This window comes from Apodemus sylvaticus, chromosome 7 (genome assembly GCF_947179515.1).
Source record: "Apodemus sylvaticus chromosome 7, mApoSyl1.1, whole genome shotgun sequence".
In the NCBI taxonomy this organism is placed as follows: domain Eukaryota; kingdom Metazoa; phylum Chordata; class Mammalia; order Rodentia; family Muridae; genus Apodemus; species Apodemus sylvaticus.
Genome location: NC_067478.1, coordinates 45,875,262 through 45,881,803, shown reverse-complemented (window position 1 = coordinate 45,881,803; position 6,542 = coordinate 45,875,262).

Here is a 6,542-nt window from a genome sequence, read left to right as displayed (position 1 = left end):
CAATATGTCTTATAAGTTATTTTATTGCTGTGTTCCTTTAGGAGAATGATAGTGGTAGATTTCCCCCTAGGGCCCGTAAACTATTTCCAAATTCTAGCCTCCAACAGTTTCAGGTATGGGTTTCATTTGTATTTTATTCATAAAGCTAGAAATTGGAAACAGCTTAGTTTTATCTACTGATGAATGGCTAACAAAAATATAATAGATTCACACCATAGAACATTATTCAGCCATTAGGAAAAATGAAAATTCCAGGTAAATGGATAGTGCTAGAAACAATCATTCTAAAGTGAGGGAACCCAGATCCAGAAAGACAAGCATTGCCTGCTTTGTATGTAGATGTTAGCTTTCAAGTTTTATCTATGTATGGATGAATCCAAATGATCACAGAGGTTAGGTAACTAGTAAGAGAATAGGGAGAAAGAGGGAGTCCTCCAAAGGGGAGATGATAAAGTGTTGGAAAGGGACAAGGGAATTAAAACCCAAAAAATTAAAAAGGAAGATTAAGAGAGAATTGGAGAGGGTGGAATATGGGGAAGGACAACAAACACTAACTTTTGAAGTCATACGAAACCTACTAGTTCCTAAAACATACATTGTGATGGTTTGTATATGTTTAGCCTGGGGAGTGGTACTATTCGAAGGTGTAGCCATGTTGGAGTGTGTCACTGTGAGCATGGGCTTTAGGACCCTCATCCTAGCTGCTTAGAAGTCAGTCTTCTCCTAACTGCCTTCAGATGAAAATGTAGAGCTCCCAGCTCCTCCTGCACCATGCCTGCCTGGATGCTGCCATGCTCTCACCTGATGACAATGGAACCTGTAAGCCAGCCCCCCAATTAAATATTGCCTTAGAAAATGTGGTAAATTTACACAATGGAATATTACTCAGCAATTAAAAACAATGAAGTCATGAAATTCTTAGGCAAATGGTTGGAACTGGAAAATGTCATCCTAAGTGAGGTAGCTCATTCACAAAAGAACACACATGGAATGCAGTCACTGATAAGTGGATATTAGCCCAGAAGCTCTGAATATCCAAGACACAACTCACATATCAAATCATCCCCAAGAAGAAGGAAGGAGAGGGCCCTGGTCCTGGAAAGGCTTGATGCAGCATTGTAGGGGAGTACCAGGACAGAGAAGTGGGAGGGGGTTGATTGGGGAATGGGCAGAGGGAAGAGGGCTTATGGGACTTATGGGGAGGGGGGAGCCAGGAAAGGGAAAATCATTTGGAATGTAAACAAAGAGTATATGGGGGTGGGGGGAAGAGTTGCCTTGGATGGCCAGGCAGTGGTGGTGCACGCCTTTAATCCCAGCACCTGGGAGCCAGAGGCAGACAGATTTCTGAGTTTGAGGCCAGCCTGGTCTACAGAGTTCCAGGACAGCCAAGGCTATACAGAGAAACCCTGTCTTAAAAAACAAAACAAAAACAACAAAAATAAGAAAGTTTCCTTGGTCATGGTGTCTGTTCATAACAGTAAAATATTGATACCAGGGACTGGGCTATTGCTGTGACAGGCCTGACCATGTTTTTGTTTGGAAGTATGTGGTTTTGACGACTTTGGATTTGGAAATCAGTGGAATGCTTTAAGTGGAGCTTAAAGGGCTATCCTAGGAATATGGAAGACTTTGTTGCTGAGATTTGAACTGTGCAGACTTGGCCCAGGAGGTCTCAGTGGAGAAGAATTCCAGTACATGGCGTAGAGACTGGTTTTGTGGTGTTATGGTGAAGAATGGCTGCTTTTTGCCCTTGTCCAAAGAATTTGCCTGAGGCTAAGGTGAAGAGATTTAGATTAATTGCTTTGAAAAAGGAAGTCTCTAAAAAGCCCAACAGCAACTTTGTTATCTGGTTAAATCTTGTGAAAAGCATTTTGAACAAGCATAGCTACTTTAGAAAGGAAAAGTATAAAATATATGGTTCAAATATTAAAGGGGTACCAGGAAGTGAAATTGAGCTGAATCCCGTATTCACAGATATTAAATTGAATTAAGGGAGTGGTGACCTGGGGCCAAGATCCTACCCAGCTAAATTTAGGTCTAGGCATGGTAGTACAAGCCTTTAATCCCAGGAGGCAAAGTCAAGCAGATCTCTAGAAACTGAGCAGGTTCTAGATGAAGAAAGCTTAAGTCCAGGCATGGTGGTCCATGCCTTTAATCCCAGCACCACAGGAGACAGAGGTATGCAGATCTCAGAGCTCAAAGGTCAATCCACAGAGCAAGTTCCAAGACAGCCAAGCTTAGGCAGTGAGGGAGTGGAAAACAGAAAGCTGATAATAAATAAGGGGGTGGTGTTGCAGCCTCAGCAAGCAACAGAACTTCAGCCATGTGGCTCTGGCTTTAAAGTCCAGAATAGATGGGACTACAGGGACAATTAATGCTGGTTACTGGAGCTAAGAAATTAGCAGCGATTAAGAAGAGACCATCATCAACGAGGTGAGATCTGGTAAGCATTTTCTGAGATCACAGGAAGCAGTGTTCTAGAGCTAGCCAAGGTTGTACCTCGTGCTGCAGCTGGACTTGGTAATGTGTAAGAATCACCCAGGTGGTACTGGTTTTGAAGGTATGAAGGAATCTTGGAGAGCAGCTGAGGCTTGGCACTGTGAGAGGCCATGGAAGGCCATTGGTGAAGGTGCAGCCTCAGTTGCATTTGATGGCCAAGGACTGAAGGGGTCATGCAAAGAAGTTGAGGCTTGGCACCATGAAGAAAGCCTATGAGATGCTATTGGTGAAGCTTAGTTGCAGTTGAAGATCCCAGTGTATTGAAGATACCAGTGCCATAGGATGATCACCAAGAACAGCAGCAGCAATGTAGTAAAGTCAACCAGAGCCTCAAAGTGCTACAAAGGGCAGAGATGGAGAAGTGACCCAGAGCCCAGAAGATCACATGTGAATCCCAGATATTGGAACAAGAAGCTGTAAAGCTGAAGTTGAGTTGGAGACCTCAAGATGTTAAAGATGCCAGAGCTGTGGGCTGTCTGCTGAGGAAAGCTGCTAAGTAGAACCAGCCCAGGAGAAAGAAACGTTGCAGTCAGCAAAGATGAAAACAGAGTGGAGATCTGAAGACTGTTCTGACATTAGACATAGAGATACAGAGTTTGGAGTTTGCCCAGCTGGTTTTCTGTCTTTCTTTAAGAATTACAGTTAAGTGGTTGGATGAATCTCAGAATAGACTTTGAATTTTAGTCTTTTAACATTGTTGAGACTGCTATAGACTATGGGGACTTTGGAAGTTGGACCTAATGTACCTTTTTATTATACTATGGCCAGGCATGGCCCCCGTAGACTCGTGTGTTTGAACAAGCCTATGGGGGCCAGGGGGTGGAATGATACGATTTGCCCAGGGAGTGTGGCCCTATTGAGGTAGAGTAGGTCTGTCACTATAGGTGTGGGATTTAAGACCCTTACCCTAGCTTCCTGGAAGTCAGTCTTCTCCTAGCTGCCGTCAGATGAAGAGGTAGAACTCTCAGCTCTTCCTGCACCATGCCTGCCTGGACATTGCCATGCTCCTACCTTTGTGATAATGATCTGAACTTCTAAATCTGTAAGCAGCCCCAATTAAATATTGTCCTAAAAAGTTGCCTTGGTCATGCTGTCTGTTCACAGAAGTAAAACCCTAAGACACACATATTATTAAAAGGAGTTTAAATAGTTACCATTTAGAAGGGGGAGATAATACCCCAACTAGATATCATGTCACCAAATAAGATCCCCAATACTATGAACAGGTGACATCTTTTTGACATGTTGGCTAACAGGGTCTCTCTCTCTCTCTCTCTCTCTCTCTCTCTCTCTCTCTCTCTCTCTTTCTCTCTCTCTGTCTCTCTCTCACACACATATACACACACACATACATACACACACACACACAGACCCCCTTCACCAAACAGGCCTTTTCCAAGGTTATTAGCTACTCTCTACAACCTGATGGTAAGGCTCTATTACAGAAGACACCACTGATGTCACTAAGCACAGAGAAATAGAACTGATGCTCAATAAGAAGCATCACCCCCTATGACTAAAGGGCTACACACATTGCCAGAGGAAAAGAACAATCATCCCTCTCGCCCAGCCTCAAACCCTGGGAGCTACAGTAGCAACCAGCCTAGAAGATGAGCGCACTAGTACCACAGTGATACTAATGTAACAGGAATAACCAACCACTATTTTATATAAGCAGACTCTTCTTAACCACGGGATGGTGACACACACACACACACACTCTGTATGTGTGTATGAATGTATGTATGTATGTATGTATGTATGTATGTATGTATACTGGTTTTCTGGCTTTATAATACAAGTTGAAGCCATGAAATATCTATGGACAGACAAGGTAAACAAGCATATATATATATATACTAATATTATATATATGTATATTAGTATACATTAGTATATATACTAATAATATTATATTATTAGTATAGAATAGAGTTTATTCAGGGCATGAGGAGGGTAGTTAAGAGGGTAGTAGAGGCAGAGAAAGGCAGAGAGAGAGAGAGAGTAGAGAAGTGAGGGCAGGCCATGACCACATGGAGAGCGGGGAGAAGGGAATGGAGAGAGAGAGAGGCAAGAGCAAACGGCCATATTTTAAAGATTAATATGTGTGTGAGTAAATGCCACAGCACGCATGTGGGAGTCACAGGACAATTCTGTAGAGTCAGTTTCACCTTCTGTCCTCCGGAGGTGGTGCCGTCCTTATTTCTGTTGCATACTCCAGACAAGCTGGTCAAGAGCTTCCCGGTAGCCTTCCTGTCCCTGCCTCCAGTTTTGTCATAGACATGCTGTAGTTACAGATGAAGACTAAAGCTATAAAGTTGTAGAGTCGTGTGTCAGCTGAGAGCAGTTTAACTTCTGACTGCTCTGCAACAAGACTTTTCCTGGTGAGACATAACCCATACACCGATTCACCCCAGGAAGAGCCTGTGGCTGATCAAACTATGGATATCACCAAAGTACAACTGGTGAACCGATGAATTTTATAAGGGTTGCTTACAGGAATATGGGTGAGGAATAAAAGGAGCAGAAATGACCCAAAGACAGCTATGTCACCAAAGCCCACCGCAGCATGGGTGGCAGGTCACAAAAACAGGGGAGCCCAGAGCATACTCCCCAGACAGAAGCACAGGTTGGAGAGTGTCCTCCATTGGTCTAAACCCTCTCCAGGCAACTCTGGTTTCCGCTGCTTCCAGGCAGCCGGTCTGGTCTCAAGAGTCTTCCAAGCTTGGTTTGTTTGAGCGTGGCCATCAGCAGCCTTTTCTCTTGGGAGGGAGGGGCCCAGTAGATCTGGTCAGTTTCAGACTTCCTTTCTGAAGTTATTTTGAGTTGTTTACCTTCTAGCTTAAAGCACTTACCGGCAGGGCTGGAGAGATAGCTTGGTGGTTACCAGTATTACTGCTCTTCCAGAGCATAGTGTCCAATTCCCAGCACCCATATGATGGTTTACAACCTTCTGTAACTCCAGTTCCATGTGATCATCTGCCCTCTATAGGTTTCCTTGGGCAATGCATGTACATGATGCAGACATACACATGGGCAAAACACCCATAAACATAAAAACAAAACAAAACAAAATGTAAGTTGGGCATGGTATTGCACACCTTTAATCTAAGCACTTGTGAGGCAGAGGCAAGCATAACTCTGTGAGTTCAAGGCCAACCTTGTCCATATAATGAGCTGCAAGACAGCCAGAACTAGAGAGACCCATCTCCAAAAACAAAACAAAACTGTGACCTCCCCTGCCCACTGCTCTCAAGAATAGCAGCCAGCAACCTGACCACCCACCTCCTGAAGAACAAGAAGAACCGGTTCCCAGCCTTCAGGGGAGGGGCTTGGTCTGCCTTTGTTTCTTGGGAGAGAGGCATATTCATTAAAGATGGAGACTTGAACCAAAAGCCATGTGTTTTGTGTCTCTCCATGTAATTTCTCTTGCAGCCTGTTCCTTACCCATCTTTCCTTCCAGAGAACCCACGATTAAGATGTATGAGCTGGCCTCTACACAAAACAAAACAAAACCCCCCTGCAGGATAGAATATTTCAAACTGGAAGGGAACTGCTGCAACAATGCTGCCAGCATTGACACTGGTCTCATAATGAGTGACTTAAGAGATCTCACTCTCAAGCCTGCCAGGATAAACCTTTTCTGACCCTAGCCTGACAGAAGCCATCTCACAAGACCCTTTTTAAAAAAATGTACAAAAAGCAGAGTATTACAATCAGATTTAAAAGGCAAAAGTATTGTGTATATTTGAAACAGGCCCACTATATTTTAAGCTTTTTGAAAGAGAAAATTCTACTTAAAAGGTTTGCATATAGTAATCACTGATAAAATAAGGAGTCAGAAGGATATTTGTCTCCCTTCTGTGCACAGGAGAATTCCACCCAGCTAGCAGATACCATCCAGGAATCAACCTTGCTTCTATTATTGCCCAAGAACCAGCTTTACCTCTTTAATCTCCGTGGTCCTACAAAACCAAAAGGCTTGCTGACCACAGAGAAAAAGAAGTCCTTGTCTCTTCTTCCACGAAGAATGATGTCATTAT